Source organism: Microcaecilia unicolor, chromosome 1 (assembly GCF_901765095.1).
Source record: "Microcaecilia unicolor chromosome 1, aMicUni1.1, whole genome shotgun sequence".
Lineage (NCBI taxonomy): Eukaryota > Metazoa > Chordata > Amphibia > Gymnophiona > Siphonopidae > Microcaecilia > Microcaecilia unicolor.
The window spans coordinates 678503767-678527098 of record NC_044031.1 but is presented as its reverse complement, the minus strand read 5'-3'; the positions used below and the strand labels follow the sequence as shown (position 1 = coordinate 678527098).

General features: G+C 44.4%; 1 protein-coding gene across 1 annotated transcript in view; it reads right to left on the bottom strand.

Annotated features, from left to right (window-relative positions):
- HEXA (hexosaminidase subunit alpha) overlaps nucleotides 1-23332 on the bottom strand; it is a 162183-nt gene that overhangs the window by 66355 nt on the left and 72496 nt on the right. The gene's annotated exons all lie outside the window — the stretch shown is intronic.

The following is a 23332-nucleotide window of genomic DNA, read 5'->3' as shown; positions in this document are numbered from 1 at the left end:
TAAATGGTCAGAAAAGAAATAGACAGTAAAAAGTAAAGGATTAATACTTTTTAATTACATTAATGTATTTTTTGAAAAAAAAGATGTGAAAAACCTCATATTGGTCTGTTGCAGTAACGAAGAACAACATTATAGTTTCTGTTTTAGAGCCTTAACTTCTGCAAATTTGTCAATGACCATCAAAATTGATCTCCTTTGCATATTCATGTTCAATGGACAGTATAGCCAGATTTGTCAATCTATCTTCACTCATAGTTGATCGAAGAACACTTTTTATTAATTTTAATTTTGAAAAGTTTCTTTCACATGAAGCAACAGATATACATATAGTTAGAAAAAGTCTTAAACATAAGGATAAGTTTGGCACAGATTCATAAAAATCCCATTTCACAATAAATTCTAGAAACTGCAATACCGTCCATGTCTTCGTTTCTTCAAGATTGATTCCAGCAGCTTTTAAATGTCTCCGCAGTCGAAAAAGTTCCACTAAAATTTCTTCACCAGAAAAATCATCATAAATTTCAACTATATTTGGTAAAAACTTCCGAAGTTTTTCTTCTTCTGCAAAAATCAGAGAGACTGGCTGAATGATAGCAAACACTGACATTATTTGATCCATTGCTTTAGAACGAGTCTCCAATTCTTGGTGAAAACGATCAAGGCAAACATAGCCCTTTTGATTTCTTTTGGCAATGGAAGACCAGCATCTCTTGCTGTTTCTCCAAGCATTCTTCTTTGAAATTTGATTATTTTTTTCGATGGCAATGTCCATTTCCTTACATTTTGTTGTTGCATAGTTAATGGCCTTCTCCACAATTTCTGTGCGCTGATCTTCAAGGAACAATTTTAAAGCTTGCAATTTCACTGTACTTTGCTCAAGGCTGATTCCGGCTGTTTGCAAATATTTTTGTGTCTGATTAACCTCACCTAAAACTTCACACCAGAAAAAAAGATAACTCAGAAAAGAAAAATTGCATACAGCAGGGAGCAAAATCTGAGCTGATACTCTTGTATCCACATTTTCTTTTGGATCACGCAGTACCTCAAAAGGTAGAGATTAACTTTTCAAAATGTGTCTTTACTGCATGCACAGCTTCATAATGAGCACTCCATCTTGTCTGGGAAAGTCTTTTTACTGTTACACCTACATTCTGCAGCACTTCCCATCGATGAGTTGAGACTGAAAAGAATGAGTACATATTTTCCAATGTTCCAAAAAATGTCACACATGAAGAAACACTTCCAAAAGAGTGAACTCCGCAAAGGTTCAGAGAATGATTAGCACAAGGCACAAATAAAGACTTGGGATTAATTTCTTTGATTTTTGCCTGAACACCACCAAGAATATCAGCCATAGTTGCAGTGTTGTCATATCCTTGACCACAACAGAGGTTTATGTCCAGTCAATCACTATCCAGTTGTTTCAAGATCTGTTCTGTGAGTTCAGCAGCAGTCTTCCCGGAAATAGGAAACCTTGGAGGATGTAATGGGTCAGTTCAGCAAGCTGAAGAGTAGTAAATCACCGGGACCTGATGGTATTCATCCCAGAGTATTAATAGAACTAAAAAATGAACTTGCGGAGCTACTGTTAGAAATATGCAATCTGTCCCTAAAATCGAGTGTAGTACCGGAAGACTGGAGGGTAGCCAATGTTACTCCGATTTTTAAGAAGGGTTCCAGAGGAGATCCGGGAAATTATAGACCGGTGAGTCTGACGTCGGTGCCGGGCAAGATGGTGGAGGCTATTATTAAGAATAAAATTGCAGAGCATATACAAAAACATGGACTGATGAGACAAAGTCAGCACGGATTTAGTGAAGGGAAGTCTTGCCTCACCAATCTAATGCATTTTTTTGAGGGGGTAAGCAAACATGTGGACAATGGGGAGCCGGTTGATATTGTATATCTGGATTTTCAGAAGGCGTTTGACAAAGTGCCGCACGAAAGACTCCTGAAGAAATTGCAGAGTCATGGAATCGGAGGTAGGGTATTATTATGGATTAAGAACTGGTTGAAAGATAGGAAGCAGAGAGTAGGATTGCGTGGCCAGTATTCTCAGTGGAGGAGGGTAGTTAGTGGGGTCCCGCAGGGGTCTGTGCTGGGTCCGTTGCTTTTTAATGTATTTATAAATGACCTAGAGATGGGAATAACTAGTGAGGTAATTAAATTCGCCGATGACACAAAATTATTCAGGGTCGTCAAGTCGCAGGAGGAATGTGAACAATTACAGGAGGACCTTGCGAGACTGGGAGAATGGGCGTGCAAGTGGCAGATGAAGTTCAATGTTGACAAGTGCAAAGTGATGCATGTGGGTAAGAGGAACCCGAATTATAGCTACGTCTTGCAAGGTTCCGCGTTAGGAGTTACGGATCAAGAAAGGGATCTGGGTGTCGTCGTCGATGATACGCTGAAACCTTCTGCTCAGTGTGCTGCTGCGGCTAGGAAAGCGAATAGAATGTTGGGTGTTATTAGGAAGGGTATGGAGTCCAGGTGTGCGGATGTTATAATGCCATTGTATCGCTCCATGGTGCGACCGCACCTGGAGTATTGTGTTCAGTACTGGTCTCCGTATCTCAAAAAAGATATAGTAGAATTGGAAAAGGTACAGCGAAGGGCGACGAAAATGATAGTGGGGATGGGACGACTTTCCTATGAAGAGAGGCTGAGAAGGCTAGGGCTTTTCAGCTTGGAGAAGAGACGGCTGAGGGGAGATATGATAGAAGTGTATAAAATAATGAGTGGAATGGATCGGGTGGATGTGAAGCGACTGTTCACGCTATCCAAAAATACTAGGACTAGAGGGCATGAGTTGAAGCTACAGTGTGGTAAATTTAAAACGAATCGGAGAAAATTTTTCTTCACCCAACGTGTAATTAGACTCTGGAATTCGTTGCCGGAGAACGTGGTACGGGCGGTTAGCTTGACGGAGTTTAAAAAGGGGTTAGATAGATTCCTAAAGGACAAGTCCATAGACCGCTATTAAATGGACTTGGAAAAATTCCGCATTTTTAGGTATAACTTGTCTGGAATGTTTTTACGTTTGGGGAGCGTGCCAGGTGCCCTTGACCTGGATTGGCCACTGTCGGTGACAGGATGCTGGGCTAGATGGACCTTTGGTCTTTCCCAGTATGGCACTACTTATGTACTTATGTACTTATGTACTTATGTAAGCCCAAGAATGATTCCTTTATTTCAACTTTATCATCTTCAATATGGACATATCTGATCACTTCACACATTTGATCAGTGTGTGAAACATCAGGAGTGCTATCAAAAAGAATTCCAAAGTATTTTGCTTTTTTAATATCTGCCACTATTTTTTCTTTGACATAATTTCCCAGAAGATGAATGAATTCATTTTGAATTTTGGGAGAGAAGTATGAAGTCACTCTCCTTTCAGAAGAAACAGTATGATTGAGTTTTACAAAATGCTCCTTCAAAATTGGGTCATAATTTGAGAGTAATTCTATCAACTCCAAAAAATTTCCTTTGTTTGCTGATGACCTATCCTCTCTGTGTCCACGGAAAGGAAGGTTTTGTTTCGCCAAAAACATGATTACATCCAAAAGACGATATAAAATGTCTCTCCAGTTTTTTCTCTCTTTATCCATTTCCACTTGATGGATTTTATCAATAGTTTTTTGGAGTTGCAGTCCCATTGCCAAGGTCTTCCATTTTTCTAAGCAGGAGAGATGTTGTTCAGATAGCTCATGTTCAGGAACTTTAGGATTTAACTTCCACCAGTTTTTAAAGCCAGTTATAAAAACTGATGTTCCAGCTTTTGTCTCATTATCTGCAAACAGTCTGCAGCAAAAACAAACAATTTTTTGATTTTGAGTAAGCCATCCAAGTTCTCAATACTTTTTCACCCTTTGGTAAAGATTTATAATGCCATGAAGTTGTTAAGTGTCGACTGCCTCCTTTGCTCTTTTTTCCTTCTCGTTGAACTGCAGAGAAAGGTCCATCTTTATTCTGAAGAGGTTCATTCCCCTTTTAACCAGATTAACTCTCAAGTCATCTGGAACCGGTATTGGCCAAGAAGCGATATCAGAATAAAGTAAAATATCATTTGTTGCCATTTCTTTAAACTCTTGTTGGTCTCTACTACTAGTGTCTCTTTCTTCTCCATTGCTATCAATTCCTTTCTCTTCCTCATTATCAGTGCTTATAGATGATGATGATTCATTGTCATCTTTCAGCCCTGTGTCATCTGAATCATCTTGTGTTGTTTCTTGTATAGGTGCTTTGGATGCGCCACCTTCTTCCAAATTTTCATTACCTATATGCGATGTTGAAGGCATTACACATTTCAACAAAGATCCAGACATTGCTTCAATCGCCTCTTCTTTTGCTGTTTTAATTTTTCTTTGTTGTGCTCCACTGAGTCGATGTCGTTTCATGTTGGTATCCCACCTCGAATTTCTTTAAAACATTCAGAATAAATATTAACCAGTTGGTGGAATGGAGATTTCTAACCATACCATCTATTGCTTTCTTATAATTACAAAGATTTTAGAAATTCTTTATAAAAACTTTATAAGCGCTCCAGGAGACAGAGTATACCCCCCTTCTCTCTCTCTTGCCCCTTTCCATTCAGCATCTGCCTCCTTTCTCTGTCCCTTTCCATCCAGTGTCTGGTCTGCCCTTTCTTCTCTCATTTCCATCGCCGTTTGGTGGAAGAAGAAACTGTTTTCAGCTCATGGCAGAGAACTAATGTAATGTTGCATTAAACATTGTCATCACTGTGAGTATCAGAAACAATCACTTTGCAAATGAACCATGTTTTTTTAGGTTTCAGCTGCAGGTAGATGCATTGATTTTTGCAGGGAAGAGGGGGCAAAGAAGGTTGAGAAAATAAAGTGATCAAGAAAAAAAGTGCTCAAGACAGGAGCTTCAAAAATCTAGAGCAAGAAATAACCAATTCTTTGGTCTAAGCCTTGAAAAATCCATTATGCAGAAAATGGACATGGAAATTTGCATTTATATAGCACTATCCATTACAGGACTGCAGAGAACACTGCAACAGTGCAGCCATTGCTGGGGGGCCAAAAAGGAACCATTTTACCAACTGTCATATTGCTGAACAAACAGTGCCAGGCTGAAGGGACAATCCACATAGGCGACATCTCATTCAAAATCAGTTTGGGGAAGCAACTGCTCCCCTTGTACCCCCCTCCCCCGCTACGCCCCTATTGTTAGGGCTCACTGACTGTATTCCCTAAAACTTTAACAACTTTTCAAAGAACCCATAGCAGGAAATCAGATCAAGGGAGCAGTGGCGTAGCTAGGTGGGGCACCAGGGGAGCAGCTGCTCCCCCAAACGGAGTTCTACCAGCGCCGGCGCCTATTTTTTCTTGTCATGTTGCACTGAAAATGTGCACCGGCAGAAGTCCGCTTTCGCGCCCCCCCCCCCCCCCCCCCCCCGCGCCATCAACCTGGCTGAACCTAGCTCCGCTTCGAACGAGTGCTAAAGACCCCAGGTCCTCTGTCTGCTAAATTATAAAACCTTGACTATGTGGTCTTGGTGATTCAATTATTCTTAGCTCTACCATTTCCTCAGGTTAAGTGATGCAGCTGAACATAAAAAAGAAAGGCAGTCCTCTCTCTCAGCAGTAATATTCAAAGCTCTAATTGGTTGTTTTAAATTCCCAACTTTCAGGGCCACTGAGAGGGGGGCGGGGGAGACAAGATTCCCTGGACCTGGTGCTAGCGCTGTCTGATTTGAATTGATTCACTGATTAATTTTGGCAAATTAATTTGAATCAATTTGTTTTGTAAAAATCAAAGCCCCCCCCCCCCCCACCCACCCATGCACCTTTTAAAACAGCAGTTCTTGCCTAGTACCAAGCATGAGCAGCCAGTGGCAGATACACCAACTGCACACATAGGAGCCAACTTTTAAAAATTATTGGGGGTGCTAAGCCCAATGGAAATAACCCCTCCCTGGACACATACAAGGAATTTTCTCAATATTGGGGGTGCTCAAGCACCCACATAGTCGGCTCCAGTGCAGCCTTCCCTGTGATGCAGGTTCCTTTTTCTGCTTTGTCTCTCAGCGGCCCTGTCGGCTTAGCCCCCCCCCCCCCCCCAAGAATAGTCAGAAAAGATCTACTCCAGTCCAATTTCTATTTTAACTTCTATGGCTCCTTCTGACCCATATTCCCTGTCTGCTGCACTTACCTTCAGAGGTGCGGGAAGAGGCTGCTTTCCACTGATAGCAGTTTTTCTGCTTCTCTGTGTGTGTCCCACTCTGAGACTAGTTACTCTCTCAGCAGGAAGGCCGCAAGCTGCAAGGCGCACTGGCGCGCAGGGTGCCGCAGGGGGGAGGAAGGCGTCATGACGTCGTCACGCGAAGTAGTCCAGATGGGCGGGACTTGTCTCGGACCGACGGAGCCTGGAGACAGAGAGGACTCGGAGCCGCTGGAAGGCGTCATGACGTTGTCACGCGAAGTAGTCCAGATGGGCGGGACTCGTCTCGGACTCAGACGGAGACTGGAGAGGGAGGGAGAGAGAGAGGACTTGGAGTCGGAGCCACTGGGAGGAGACAACAGTGAGCCGGCTCACGCGCCGGTGCAGCTTTAGGGGAAGTCCAAACTCACTGACGGACGCCGGACGGAACAGCGGAGTGGAGCAGAAGAAGTTATACCCCCCATTGGTTTGCACCCGGGGGCGGTCCGCCCCCACCGCCCCCCCCTCGGTGCACCACTGGACGTGATATCCATAAACTGTTAAGGTAAACCTGGGAAAGCCAGTGCTTATCCCAAGGGCAGGGAGAGGGGGTGGTAAACAGCATGGAATCTACTACCTTTGGGAATTATGCCAGGTATTTGTGACCTGGATTAGCCACTGTTACCAAAAAAGGATACTGGGCTAGATACCAGTGTGTTGCAAGGATCGGTTCTAGGACTGGTTCTTTTTTTTTTTTCCACTTTAAAATATTTTTTATTTTGCATAACTCCATAACAAGAGCACAACTCGCTCACATTTACCCTCACAGGGGCCCATATGTACTAAACTAATACACTATTATTTCTGATACCAACTCCCCCTTGCACCAACTGTAACAAAGAACAATTAACAAAATCATAACCGTAACACCACCCACCATCCAGCTCAACCTTATGCCCCTAACCACCTTATCTCCCACCCATTCAGTCTAATCCACCCCCACCCCCTACTCAACATGAAATCACCCCATGGTTCTTTGATACTCTCTCTCCCCCTCCCTCCCCCCCCATATAACTTCATTAACTTAAATACTTATCATTCGCTGTTTAAGCGGGCCCATCTTCCTTCATGCCTCCTTGCTCCCTCCCTACGATAGGCTGTTAATCTCTCCATTTGCATTAACTGGCCCAATTTACATTTCCAATCACTCAATGTTGGGTGATCCACCCTCTTCCAACACTGTGCTATGAGGAACTTAGCTGCCGCCAGCCCCCAGCACATCCATTTCCGCTCCTCCTAAATTTCCCTCTCATTGTGTAAGCCCAAAAGGCACACCACAGGACTGCACACCAAAGATGATCCAATTAACTTTACTAAGGCCTTCATAACCCCTTGCCAAAAAAGTACCACCCCGGGGCATGTCCACCATATATGCAAAAAGGAACCCCTTTGTAGACCACACCTCCAACACAGATCCAACGCTTCAGGGTACATCCTCCTCAACCTCTCCGGTGTATAATACCAACGAGATAAAACTTTATATGCATTTTCCTGTACCAAAATACATACTGAGGCTTTCCGCACCTCCCCACAAATAACTTCCCACTCTTGATCTGAAAAGCGGTAACCTAAATCCTCCTCCTAAGTCCACTGAAAACCAAATGACTTAGGGTCATATCCCTTCAAGAATTTATATATCACTGATATTGGCCTGGGATCCTTCTTCAACAAAAGCCACAGATTTTCCAAACTCTCCCTCTCCTGTGGGTTCCCCCCCTTCCAACCCAGTGCCCCCACAAAATGTTGAATCTGTATGTAAGAAAACATGTCCCCCCTGGTAAACCAAACATAGAACACAACGTATCAAAGCTCTTCACCCTCCCCCCCCTGTAATACTGCACAGAAATTCACAATGCTCACTTGCTCCCATCTCACGAAACTAGCATTTGCTCTCCCTGCCCCAAATCTTAGCTCCCACCTCAAAGGCGCCAGTGTTGACACCCCTTCCAACTGCCCCCATTTCCTCCTCACTCCTCCCCACACTTCCAGCAGATGCCTCACATATGGGTTCTGTATCCCTGCCAATATCCCCCCAATTCCTTCAGAAGTCCACAAATAAGAGCTCAGTGGCTTTTGCGAGCTATATGATTGCTCCAACTGACTAGCCAGCTTAGTTATTCCCACTCCCAATCTACAATCATCCTCAATTGACCAGCAATGTAGTATCATTCAAAATTAGGTAGCCCTCTACCCCCCCCTCTCTGGATCCCCCCATAACACTCGCCTTGCCAAATGAGACTTACCCCCCCCCCCCCCCCAAATAAACTGACCCACTAGACCCTGCAATTGCTTCAGTATCCATTTCGGAACCGCTACTGGTAACACCTGAAACAAAAATAGCAACCTAGGCAACACATTCATTTTCCCCACAGCCATACGGCCCCACCACGATAGCCACAATCCCTTCCATTGGGACAACTCCCCCTGAATTTGATCTATTATCTTCCCATAATTGAGACTATACACTCTACCCAAGTCCCTAGGAATTTGAATCCCCAAGTATCGAATACGGTGCTTGGCCCACCGAAACTTAAACAATTCTTTCAATCTACTTTTTTCCCCGTATGGTAAAGATATCCCCGTATTAACTCTTAGGCCAGCATATTGTTCAAAGTCTTCAAAAATCCCCAAAACCACTGGAAGTGACCTCTCCGGATCTACCACATAAAGCAGCACATCATCTGCAAATAACGCAATTCGATGTTCCATCCCCCTCCCGACCTTAATACCCTTACATTCTGGGTGCTGCCTTATCAATACCGCTAACGGCAAAAAGGAGAGGGGACAAGGGACAACCCTGCCTGGTCCCCCTACCTATTGGGAAGAAAGAAATATAACCCCTACTAATGTTACAACGCGCCTTCGGTGTTGTGTACAACTCTGACAACAAAGCCCCCAAATTATCTCCCAAATCCATTTTATTCATCATTGCACGCAAAACCTCCCAGCTTACCCGATCAAATGCCTTTTCAGCATCTATGGCCAACAATACTGTACTATCCCTAGATCTTTGCGCTCCCCCCCCCCCCCCAAATCAAATGAAGAGCACGCCTGATATTATCCCCCACCTGTCTCTTCGGTATAAAGCCTGATTGGTCAATATGGACCAGCTTCGGTAACACTCTAGCCAATCTAATAGCCAGTATCTTAGCCACAATCTTTGTATCCACATTCAGAAGGGATATAGGTCTATAGGCATCGCATACTACCGGAACTTTCCCAGGCTTAGGCAACACCATTATCCCAGCCTCAGACACGGATTCCGGAAGCCCATTACCCTCCAAAACACCATTCCCCACTCACACCAAAAGGTCCCCCACCTCCCCCACGAAGCATTTATAGAGCCTTGCCGAATATCCATCTAAGCCAGGTGCTTTTCCATTAGAGAGTCTTTTTATCACCCCTTGACCTTCCCCTAATCTAATGGGTCCCCAAGCTGGGCACTTTCAGCTTCGTCCAAACATGGTAGAGGAATCTGATCCAGAAATCTAGCCATATCAGTCATCTGTGGTTCTCCCAACGCACTATAACGTTTTTGATATTCTACAAAACGATGTCCTATCTCAAGATCAGTATAGTGCCAGTCTCCACTCTCATCCCTCAACTTCTGAATAAGGAAAGGCCCTCTTCTCGCCCTCAGATACCGGGCCAACACTGCACTGGACTTATCAGCAAATTCAAAATATTGTTGCTTCAGCTTAGTTCTCATAAAATCCACCTCAACCATCTGGAATTGCGCTAGTTCCCCTCTCACTTGTTTTAATTCTGCCCATACCTGTGTGCATCTGCAATATCCTTTGTTGTAAGATCAATGATAACTGCCCTTTTTCCCTTTTCTTGCGGGCCCTCTAATCAAAACACCCCTCACCACCACCTTCAACGCATCCCATAGCACTCCATCCTTTACTTCCCCATTATCATTAAACCGGCGGAATTCCCGAATAGTACTCTGGATATCTTCCCGCAATTTTTCATCCCCTAGTAGTGATTCATTAAGTCTCCAAACTCCTTGCCTCCTACATTGGCCCAACCCCAATAATTTAATCCACATTGGCGCATGATCAGAAACACACATGGTCTCTATCTCAGCTGCCCCCACCATATGGCATCCATTGCGATGCACCCATAGCCCATCAATCCTAGAATAAGTCTGAGCTGAAAGAGAGTAAAAGGTGTAATCCTGCTGCACCCCCATGCTTCAGCCTCCAGCAATCCACCACTTTCAACCCCTTCAAAAATTGATGCAGTGCCTTCCTCCCAGGACCCCTTTGCTGCCCACCTCCTGCTAAATGATCTAACCTTGCATCCGGAGCAATATTAAAATCCCCTCCTACCACTACTTGTCCTTTCACAAATCCAGAAATTTCTTCATGTAGCTTGCGAAAAAATTCTCTCTGTCCTATATTCGGAGCATATACGTTGATCAATGTCAACTCCTCCCCCTGTAGCCACCCTCTAATGCCCACACAACGTCCACTAGTATCACGAAATACCTCTTTAATCACCATTCCACAAGTTTGTCTGATCATAATTGCCACTCCACCCATCTTTTTTGGCTCTATTCCCCCTTAGACTTTCCCTGCCCTAAATCCCCTCTCCTCTGCTCCCTCTTATCCCCTGCCCCTCCCCCACCATCCCCTCCCCTACAACTGATCTCTTTTTCAGTAAATCAGCCATCACACTCTGAATCCACTCTCCCTCCCAAAACCTTAACCCTTCTAACGCTAACCCCTATCCCTCCCCATCAACCTACTTACACCCGCATTTCCTTCAGTCACTCAGATATCCCACTCTCCCCCCCTCAACTCCCCCACCAAATTGAGCAAATCACCACCAGTCCACACCATACTTTCAGGATCCTTGTTTGTCAGAAGCCTTCGCCCGCTTCACCACTTTCTGCCAAGCCGAATCTGTTCTGGGCTCTCCAGCAGTTTCCCGAATCTCTTTCTGAATTGGAACATCTCTGCACCCCAAAGATCGCAAAGCTGACCAAGCCTCTTCCGGGGTCTGCACTTTATGTGACTTGCCGTCCACGGTTAACCACATCCCAAACGGAAAGAGCCACTTGTATCTGATCCCTTTTGACCTCATAAACTTTGTGGTTTCTCGAAAAGAGAGACGTTTTTGCAATGTAGACCAGGCCAAATCTTGAAATACTTCAATTTCACAGTTTTTCCAAATAATCTCTTTTTGCTGCCTGGCTCTAGCCAAAATTCTCTCCTTCAAGGGAAAATCTGTGAAACACACTACAATGTCTCTTTGACGAGATTCTCGCTGCGGGCCCGCCACTCTATAAGCTCTCTGAATATGTAAATTCAGCAACTGGCTCCCATCTTCCGGACTCAAGATGAACCCACACAATTCTTGAATTAGTACTGTACAATTGCCAGACCCATCCAACTCAGGAACACCTTTAAATCTCAAATTGTTACGGCGTGATCTATTTTCCAAATCCTCAACCTGGTCCTTGAGCTGTTGCAATTCTCGCGTCTCCTCATTCATCACTTCTGCAATTTCCCCAAGTCTTGCTTGCAACTCTCCATCCCCTCCCTCTATCTCGCCAACACGCATTCCCAAATCACGAATGTCTGCCCTAATTTCTCTGAGAGCATTTTGTATAGTCATCCAAACCCCTGCCAAATCAGTCTTCAAATCTTGAAACCAAGTCACCATCTCCCTTTTCACATCATCACCAGGCCCAGGGCTCACCTCAAGATGCTCTTCCCCGGCCGCTGCTGGACTTGCCGCCATTTTGGCTTCACTCTGCTCCATCCCCTTCACTGCCACCAGAGTTTTTTTCTCTTGCTCTGCTGTAAAACAATAGCGCTCCAGTCCCTTCTTTGGTGGCATTCCTCAGTGGTCTTTCCCCCTCAAGGCCCCTTCAGAATGTCACTGAACTCTATGGTATACACTCACTCAGCTTAATGTCCCAGTGCAGCTCTGCTCTTAAGCTCTTACAAAATTCTTTCAGCCTTTCCCAGGCCCTTGTTCTACTTCACTTCTCCTTCACACTTTTTTCCTACTGGAAATCAGTCCCCCTTAGGATTCACTCACTCAGCTTAATGTCCCAATGGAGCTCTGCTCTGAGGCTCTCCTCTCAATCCTGGATCCGCTAGGTCCTCACAAAACTATAGCAGTCTTTCCCATTCCCTCCTGCTCTTCTGCTCTGCCTATTCACGTTCTTCTGCTGGAGGTCTGTCCCCTTTCAAAGACAGGAGCAAAATATGAACCAGAGCAGCCATGCTCAAGCTGTAGATAGTTCTAATTTCAAAGCTGCAGCATTAATGCTGAATTCTAAGCACCAAACTGCTCCCCTTCTTAGATCTCCATATTTTGCAGCCCTTCCCCCAGCAATGGCCCAGCTGGTCCTACCACTAGGACGGCACTTCTCCTCCTCTCTACGCCCAGCCGATCGCTGTGGGCCTCCGCCTCCACACGAGGGAAGACACCGGTGCCGTCAGGCCCCAACACACTGAAGCGCCCGAAATGACGCTCAGATATCGCCACCCTCCGCTTCCTTCAAGCTCCACAGCTGCTTCCTTCCCCTTCGCCCGATCACCGCTCCTGCTTCTCACTGAGAGCCGCTCTCTCCCATCTGCATCAACAGTCCTGCTCTCACTAAGGCGCCAGTAAGCCACGTTCACCACGTGCAGGAATGGTCCCAATCACCAAATCCTCCCTGCTCCTCGATCTCCTCCAAACGGTACCTGTTGGTCACCAACCACTCCTTTCTTGCTCCCTGACTAGCACAGCCCTCATTACAGAGGAAGCGGGAATTTATCCAGCATCATTCGGGTAAGTGTCTCGGAAGTACTCGGGACACGTCTTTTCACTTTGCCGCCATCTTGGATTCCCTCTAGGACTGGTTCTTTTTAACATTTTTTGAAAACAATATTTATTAGGATTTATTTACCACCTTTTTGAAGGAATACATCAAACATGAGCAATAGGCAATTACAGCATTAAAAATATTCAACTAACAATACAAAGTATGGTATACTACTTGCAATGTCAACACAATACATAATAGAACATTATAATTGGTAGTGAAGAGTAAGGCAAAGTTGTAACATATAGATGGTTAAGAAAGTAGGAAGAGTTAGAAAGTAAGGTGACTGGTTTGAAGAAAGTTGCACATGAGGTCAGAGAGATGCTTAAATATTATCTCAGCTAGGGTAGGAGTGGATAAACATGTCCCGCTGCAGTAAGTGCAGCCCGAGTCACTCCTTGTGTGTGTGAGTGGGACTAACAAGTTAGTTACTTCTTTCATTAAAGGCCTGGTTGAAGAGCCAAGTTTTCACCTGCTTCTCTTGTGTTAAGCGGAGCCTTTCAAGGTAATCAATTCCAGAGTGCGAGGGCTACTCCGGAGAAGGCTCGCTTGCGGGTATCACAACGTGTAATGTCTTTTGGAGAGGGTGTGGTTAGTGAAAATCCTTGGGAGGACCTTAGTGTCCTTGGAAGTGTATGGAGGATAATCCTATTCTTCAGATACTCGGGGCCATTTCCTTTCAGGGCCTTGAAAATCAGACAGAGTTTTAAATTTTGCCCTGTATTGTACTGGTAACCAATGAAGTTTTTGCAAAAATGGTGTGATGTGGTCATGTCGCTTGCAACCTTCTATGAGTCTTGCTGCTGCATTCTGAATCAATTGGAGCTGGTGCAGGCCCTTTGTAGTCAGACCACTGTATAGTGAATTGCAGTAATCCAGTCTTGATGTTACCATGGCATGCACAACTAAGAAGATTTACCTTCTCGATGTAAGGAGAGAGGCAGCATAGCTGTCACAAATAGTAGAAGCAGCTCTTGAAGGTTGCTTGGATTTGGGGAATCAAAGTAAGTGTTGAATCTAACTGTATTCCAAAGCTCCTGACTTGTGATTTGAGGAGGAGTTCATACTTCTCAAAAGGGATTTTGATGTCAGGTATGTATACACTTGTGCTAGGGACCCAGAGAAGCTCGGTTTTACTTGGGTTCAGGCAAAGTTTGTTGTGTTTAGCCCATTCTTGAACTGATGTTAGACAAGTAATCAGTTTATTCAAGGCTGTAGGTAAGTCAGGTTCAATGGGTATGTGTAGCTGCATATCGCCCGCATAGATTTAGAACTGAGTGTCCATTGATCGAATCAGCTCAGCTAGTGGCTTGAGGTAGATATTGAACAGAATAGGTGACAGTATCGATCCTTGTGGTACCCCGTAGGTCAGTGTTCATGGTGGTGATGAGTTGCTGCCAAACGTTATGGATTGTTGCCTGTCTGATAGATAGGATCTGAACCAGGCAAGTACTGTTCCATTGATACCTGTTTCTGTCAGTCGTGCTAGCAAGATATCATGATCCACAGTGTCAAAAGCTGCTGAGAAATCTGGCAGTACTAACATCAAGGCGAATCCCTTGTCTCGGTTTCTATGAAGATCATCTAGCAGATACGAGGACTGTTTTCTGTTCCATAAAAGGGTCTGAATCCAGATTGACATGGATCTAGCCAGTTACTCTTTTCTAGCCATTCATTAAGTTGCACACAGACTGTTTGTTCTAAGAGTTTCCCTAGAAACGGGATGTTGGATACTGGCCAGTAACTTTCAAGTTTGTCCTGGTCAAGGTTGTTTTTCGTCAGCAAAGAGTGAACCACTGCCCTTTTTAATGCCGTTGGTAGTTGCCCGTTAGGAGGAGAGGTGTTCACAATTTTTCTGGCCTTCTATAAGGCCCATACTTGCTTGCTGCACAGATCGACTGCTAGCCTTGTTATTATTATATCTCTGTACCACCAAATATATTTCTGTTCCCTGAAATGGTGAAGCCATTACAGGTTTTTGTAAGCCACATTGAGCCTGCAAATAGGTGGGAAAATGTGGGATACAAGTGCAATAAATAAATAAATATCTTTGATGGGCAGGGATCAAGGGAGCAGGTAGTTGGTCAAAGGTATCTTAGGATTTTGTCAAGGCTCTACTCTGTCATTAGGTTAAAAGTATTCCATCTGTCTCTGTTAGGAGGGGGCGAGTTTGTGCATCCCTGGTTGACTGGTTGGGGATTGGGTGGGATTGCCTGTAAATCCTGATGGAGACTTAATTTTGTTGGCAAAATATGCAGTTCAGTTTAGACTGGGCAGGCTGGTTCTGTTTTGGGGGTTGCAGTAGGCTGTTTACTATACTGAACAGCTGCTTGGTTGAATTGGCAGCCTGTGCAATGCATTGAGAGAAATACTGTTTTTTGGTTGCTGTTAAGGCTTGGCGGTACTTTGCCATGTGCCTCCTGCAGTTTAGCCTGTCTTCATCCAGGTGAGATTTGCGCCATCTCCTTTCCAGTTTTCGTCCTTTGCGTTTAAGGATCTGAAGTTCTGGAGAAAACCAAGGTGAGCGTTTGTGAGTGGGGCATAAGACCTATTTTAGAGGTGCTGTTTTCTCTAAGGTCTTGGCTAAGAGTGTATTCCAGATGTCAACTTGTTCTGACACCAAAGCCTCTAAGAAATTCTCAGCGGTCAGCTTTTTTTGTCTCTGATCTCCTTCCAAACTCTGGGAGGTGCAATTTGTTTCAGGTGGTCACTTAGGGAGAATTTAATTAGAACATGGTCTGACCATTATAGGGGTGTTATTTCAATACTATTGTCCCAGAATTCTGGGATATCCACCCCTTTGTAGAATACCAGGTCTACTATGTGATCCTTCTCGTGGGTTGGAGAACTGATCACCTATGTAAATCCTAGTGCTGTCATCATGTCCAGAAAGGCAGCTGTGGTGGTATCTGGGGTTTTGATGTATAGATTGAAGTCTCCCATGATCACCAGCCTAGGGTAATCAGGTCTAGGAGTTCTTGCACAGATAATGTGTTATGAGGTGCTCTGTATACCATGAGCAGACAAATTGGTTTCTCCTCTTCAAGTTGGATTAAAAGAGATTCTGATCCATGTAGCTGCAGAGGGGGGGGGGGGATATTCTGCGCACTTTGATTGTGTCCCAAATCAAGACTGCTACCCCACCACCCTCTCTTCCTGGTCTTGGTTGATGTTGAAACCTGTTGGGCATAGTTCAGCCAGTGGTAAACCCCCACTTTCATCTAGCCAGGTTTCACTAATTCCTAGGATGTCAAGATGCTGTTCATTTATGGCATCATGGATCACCAAGGATTTCTTTGAACCTGATCTGGCATTCACCAGCCCTATAGTTCCCAAGGGTGGTCTGGGGATGCAGTGGGTATCTTTCATGTGGCAATGAGGTGATCTTTTAAGTACTGTTATGTAGATGTTTGACCTCTTGCACTTTTGCCTTCTCTTTGGTTAGTGGGGATTATGGTTTTCTCTCCCACACACCACTGCGATGCTTGCATGACACACTTTTTGTGTCAGAAGCTAGTTAGGCAAAATTTCACTGGGTGGCGCTGCAATCCACTCACTGGAGTACACCCTGTAGACCAGCAATCTTCCAAGTTGGCAATGCAGGGTTAAGGCTTAATAGCTGAAAGAACAGACCTTTTTAAAGTTGTAAATTCAGACCAGGCCTGTGAGATCAAAGTCTTCCATCAAACAGAGAAAGAAATGGCTGCACTAAGCACTTCTATGTGAAATTCATGGAGACAGTGCATAGGTTTCCTTTAGTTTTAAGGAATCTAAAAGGTTCAGAATTATAGAAGTAGATTATATAGTTAACATAAATTTTTAACTCACAGATTGTAGGTATGAACTTTAGAGTTTCTGGTTCTGATATCCTTGGATGGTCCAATTGATGCAGGTTGCTGTAGGCTTTTTCTTTATTGTCCCAGAGGAAGGATAGATGTAAATAAGGATCCAGCTCCAATCACGGAGCATGAGGAGAATGTTGAAGGAAGACCTTAGGAAACTGGAAGACTGGGCATCCAAATGGCAGATGAAATGAACTGTGGACAAGTGCAAAGTGATGCACATTGGGGAAAATAATCCAAATCACAGCTACCTGATGCTAGGGTCAGCACCCAAGAAAAAGATTTAGGTGTCATTGTGGACAATACACTGAAATCTTGTGCTCAGTGTGCATCAGCAGCCAAAAAAGCAAACAAGATGCTAGGAATTATTAGGAAAGGGATGGTTAATAAGACCAAGAATACTATAATGCCTCTGTATCGCTCTATGGTATAACCTCACCTTGAGCACTGCGTTTAATTCTGGTCACCGTATCTCCAAAAAAAAAAAAAAAAAAAAGATGTAGTAGAATTATAAAAGGTTCAAAGAAGAGCAACCAAAAATGACAAAGGGGATGTAACTCCTCTCATATGAGGAAAGGCTAAAGAGGTTAGGGTTCTTCACCTTGGAAAAGAGATGGCTGAGGGGGGATACGATTGAGGCCTACAAAATCTTGAGTGGTGTAGAACAGGTAAAAGTGAATTGATTTTTCACTTTTCAAAAATTACAAAGACCACTCAATGAAATTACATGGAGATACTTTTAAAACAAATAGGAGGAAATATTTTTTCATTCAAAGAATAAGTAAGCCATGGAACTCATTGCCAGAGGATGTGGTAACAGTAGTTAGCATATCTGGGTTTAAAAAAGGTTTGGACAATTTCCTGGAGGAAGTCCAAAGTCTGCTATTGAGATGGACATGATGGATGCCACTGCTTGCCCTGGGATTGACAGCATGGAATGGTGCTACTCTTTGGGTTTCTGCCAGGTACTTGTGACCTGGATTGGTCACTGCTAAGCAGGATACTGGCTAGATGGACCATTGGTCTGACCCAGTATGGCTATTCGTATGTTCAGTGTAGAAATGCCTGTGCTCCTAATCAACAAACAGTCCAAAGAAGCCCAGAGTCTAAAACTTTAACACCAAGATTTTTACCAGTGAACTTTTGACACAAAAAGTCATAGACCTCGGTGGCGACTCATTTCATAAGAGCCAGAGCTCGCCTTGCCTCTTCACTGGTCTACAATTAATTTTAACTCAAATTAATTATTTTCAATTTTTTTTAGGAACTTTAAAAAGAACTCAATAATTGAGCTCTTTTTATTTTTATTTTTTTATTAGAAATTTTATTGATAAATCAAAACATCTCCAAATTCTAGCTATTACATACATCTACTGCACAAATGCTCCCTTTGAACTCCAGTTATCCCCCCTCCCTTCTCCCCCTATCCCGGTGGTGACTGCTCTTGGTCATGAAATTGTTCATATGGTGTCCATATTTTGGTAAAAGCCATCATGGAGCCTCTCCGTATGGCCGTGAGCTTTGACATTTGGTATAGAAAATCCACCTTCTGTGTCACCGCATAGATCGCTGGTGGTTCCGATTGCCTTCAAGCTCAGGCCAAGGCCAGCTTTGCCGCTACAAAGTATTGGATAGCCAGCCTATGCTGTCAACTAGGTATTGCTGGAGGCTTGAAGTGGAGGAGGCAATAATCCGCCTCATGTGTATATGTCCTTTGAGTCACTTTATTAACCACTTCCACCACCTTGTCCCAATAGACTTTTACTTTCTCACACTCCCACCAGATGTGAAGGAACGTGCCCTCTTGACCACACTCCCGCCAACATTGACCTGATACTCCAGGATACATTTTTTGCAGCCGGACGGGAGTGTAGTACCACCAATACAGCATTTAAACCCATTTTCATTTACAGACTGCGCCAGTGATGGTTTGAGCAAATACTTAACTCCGTTTCCACACTGTCTGGGGGTATGTGGCTTGTAATGCCCTCTCCCATCTCGCCTGGTGTAGTACCTTTGGGTCAGTGCGCCCCAGCAAGGCCGAATAGATATGAGTTATGCTGCCCTTACCCCCCCCCCCCCTCCCCTCTATGCATCGCTGTTTCCAATGCTGTTTCATCTAGCTCCAGCTCATCTTGTGCACGTCTCATGAGGAAATTGCGAAGACAGCAATAGTATACTAAGTCCCTCTCCACAAGACCATATTCTGCCTGGAGCTCCGTGAAACCAACTAGTTCCCCATTGCCCCATATTTGGCCTAAGGTACATAGACCTGCCTGCGCCCAAATGTTAAAAGCCCTTTCCGTTCAGCCCAATGGAAATCCCACCGCCCACCTTATTGCTGTTTGCCTATAGTATCTCCGTTCTGGAAACATCCGCCTCCTGATCTGATACCATGTCGATAGCAGATGTTTTAATCCCAATGGAGCCCTCCTAATTATTGGTGTCAGCTCCTCCCCTGGTACCCATAAGATATCTTCTATCTCCCTCCGACCTAACCATGCCCGCTCCCAATGTAGCCATTTCTTGGATACCCCTGGGGCCCAGTCTGCGAGGACTCGTAACTGTGCTGCTTGATAGTACAAACAGAAATTGGGAACTCCCATACCTCCCCGCTCATATGGTTGATACATCATAGCTCGTCTCACCTGCGGTGGGCGCTTCCTCCATATATATGCAAAAACTTTACGACTAAGTTTGGCGAAGGTGTTGGACATTGGTATAGGAAGCACCATAAAGAGATAAAGTAACTTGGGGAGTATCATCTTAATAGCAGAAATACGACCCTTCCATGATATATTAAGCCCTTCCCATCGATCAAGTTCCCTAAAGAGTTCCTCTATTTTTTTGGGATAGTTGGCCGAGAAAAGACCCTCTATCTTTGGCGTTATCTGTATTCCCAAGTATCTGATCGGGCTCTTAGCCCACACAAAGGGAAATGTTGCCTGAAGGCTGGGTAACTCACTCAAAGGTACTGTTAAATTTTTAAAAATTGATTTTGTCAAATTTGGCTTAAACCCTGATAGCTGTCCATACTGTGTCAGATGTTCTATTTTGGAGGCCATATCTTGCGAAGGATGTTAAAAAAATGGAAGCGGTGCAAAGAAAAGCTATGAGAATGGTATGGGATTTGTGTTGCAAGACGTATGAGGAGAGACTTGTTGACCTGAACATGTATACCCTGGAGGAAAGGAGAAACAGGGGTGATATGATACAGACGTTCAAATATTTGAAAGGTATTAATCCGCAAACAAACCTTTTCCGGAGAGGGGAAGGCGGTAGAACTAGAGGACGTGAAATGAGATTGAAGGGGGGCAGACTCAAGAAAAACGTCAGGAAGTATTTTTTCACGGAGAGAGTGGTGGATGCTTGGAACGCCCTCCCACAGGAGGTGGTGGAGAGGAAAATGGTAAACAGAATTCAAACATGTTTGGGATAAACATAAAGGAATCCTGCTCAGAAAGAAGGGATCCCCAGAAGCTTAGCCGGTGGTGGGAGACAGGGCTGGTGGTTGGGAGGTGGGGATAGTGCTGGGCAGACTTATACGGTCTGTGCCAGAGCCAGTGGTGGGAGGCGGGGCTGGTGGTTGGAAGGCGGGGATAGTGCTGGGCAGACTTATACGGTCTGTGCCCTGAAAAAGACAGGTACAAATCAAGGTAAGGTATACACAAAAAATGGCACATGTGAGTTTATCTTGTTGGGCAGACTGGGTGGACCGTGCAGGTCTTTTTCTGCCGTCATCTACTATGTTACTATTATCCGATTCACTGACTGCTCTGGTTGTGTCAGGGTCAGCACAATATCGTCCGCAAATAGCATGATTTTGTGTTCCCTCCTCCCCCTCACTATCCCTTTTACCTCTATATCTTTTCTCAGTTTGCAAGCCAGCGGCTCCAAAGACAGAGCAAAAAGAAGAGGAGAAGAGGAGATAGTACACATCCCTGCCTGGTGCCCCGCCATAAATTGAACGTTCTTTTATATGACCCATTAATTTTTATTGTAGCCAATGAGGCCTGATATAACAACCGTAACCAATCTAGATATCTCCCTTCGATCCCTACCCACTTGAGCACTGCAAACATAAAGGTCCAATCGACACGGTCAAATGCTTTTTCTGCATCTACTGAAAGCAGTACTGCAGGCGTCTGTTCATCCTCCACCTGTTGTACAATATGCAATAAACAGCGAATATTATCGAATGTCTGACGGCCTGCTATAAATCCTGCCTGATCCTCATGTACCACCCCAGGCAAGCTGTCCTGTAATCTGTGGGTTAGAATTTTATGTAGATCTTATAATCTACATTAAGGTTATTTATTTTTTTATTTTTATTACATTTGTACCCCGCGCTTTCCCACTCATGGCAGGCTCAATGCGGCGGGCAATGGAGGGTTAAGTGACTTGCCCAGAGTCACAAGGAGCTGCCTGTGCCGGGAATCAAACTCAGTTCCTCAGTTCCCCAGGACCAAAGTCCACCACCCTAACCACTAGGCCACTCCTCCACTGGAGTGAAATTGGTCTATACGAGCCACAAAACTGGGGTTCTTTCCCTGGTTTTAATAGTAGGGTAATCGCGGCCAGTCTCCAAGAATAGGGGAGCTCTTGTGCCTCCTCTAGTGAATTAAATAGTTTCAATAATATTGGCGCTAAATGTTTGGCGAACAGCTTATACAATCTTGTGGTAAACCCATCTGGGCCCAGTGCCTTGCTATTCGCCATATCCCTTATCGCCCAATTGATGTCTTCCTGCGTTATAGGGTCAGAGAGAGATTCCAACTCCCCCTCTTTCAGCTGGGGAACATCAATCTCCCCTAAGTACTGTTCAATTGCGGCTGCCTCTGGTGTGTGTTCTGGCTTGTATAGTGTGGTACAATATTCTAGGAATGTCTCCTGTATTTGCTCCAATTGCGTGACATACTCTCCAGCCGGAGTTTGGATACCCCAAATATGGTTGCGTTGGGACAGTTTTTTAAGTTTGCAAGCTAACAATCTACTGGCCTTGTCTCCAAATTCAAACTGTTCTTGCTGTGCACATTGTAATTGAGTGGCTATATCTGCAAGCTGGAGTTCATTGAGCTTTAATCTCAGCTGATGCATCCTATCCAACCCCCCCCCCCCCCCCCCCCCCCATCTCTGTAGGGTCCTCCTTATGTTTTCGCTCTAAGCTCAGGAGTTCAGTTCTAATGTTGTTTTCCTGCTCTGTGTGGGTTTTAAGTATATGAGCCTTCAGTGCAATTAATTGCCCTCGGATCACTGCTTTAAGCCCTTCCCAGAAACTGGCTGGGTGTATCCCCCCCTATATCGTTGAAATCAATATAATCTAGAATATATTTTTCTATCACTGGGATATTCTTTACATCATGTAGAAGTGCTTCATCTAATCGCCAGTAACGTGTGCCCACCCGCTTAACTCCGACCCATACCACCATGATCACAAGGGAGTGGTCAGACCATGTGCAGGGCTCAATATCTATCTACTGAACTTTGTTGGCAATTGTCACCTCCCCCATCCAATTGTCTATTCTAGAGTAAGATTTATATTGAGAGGAGTAATATGTGTAATCTCTCTCGGACCCATGATGAGCCCTCCATAGATCTATCAATCCCCATCTGGCCATAAAAGCTTTAAATAGTTTCCTATCCACTTTAGCATATGTTGCCTGACTCGTGGAGTTGTCTAGAGGAGGGTGAATGGTGAGGTTAAAGTCACCCCCTATCAATAGGTGACCTTGTTGGTGATGTTAAACGAGCTGCTCTATTTGTTCAATAAATGGGCCTTGTCCCTGATTTGGGGCATATATGTTAAGGATGGTATATTGGACATTAAACAAAGAAGCCGCTACTAGGATAAATCTGCCCTCCTTATCATGAACAGTTTTTAGGCTCTGCCATGGATATGCTGCTGAGAGTGCTATTAGGACCCCCCCTCTTTTTTGGGTTAACTGTACAAGATGAGAAAAAAATCGTGGGATAGTGCTTGTGACAAACCAATTTCTTGTGGCATTTTTTAAGATGTGTCTCTTGTAAGAGAGCAACATCTGCCCGCAATCGTACCATATCTTTAAACGCTAACTTACGTTTCATGGGGTAGTTAAGACCCCTTACATTTAGTGTTACACACTTAAACACTTTATCAACCATCCCCAACAACAGATCAGCTTATATAGCCACCACCTTATACCCTCCCCCCTCCCCCACAAACCATATGTAACATGCCCCTTTCTCTAACTGGGACTTGTCTAATGGAAGAGTGACTTAGCTTCCCGAGTCCATTACCAGTCCGCTGATTATGTCCAGACCTCTCTCTGCTGTTGTTGCGACCGCCATCAAACTCTCTCTGTACCTGAGAATATGCAATAGAAAAATTCACATTTGTAATCCAAGCTGTTGCGGTAGTTCACAAGCTCTTGTTTGCTGCAGACGTGTGACCCGA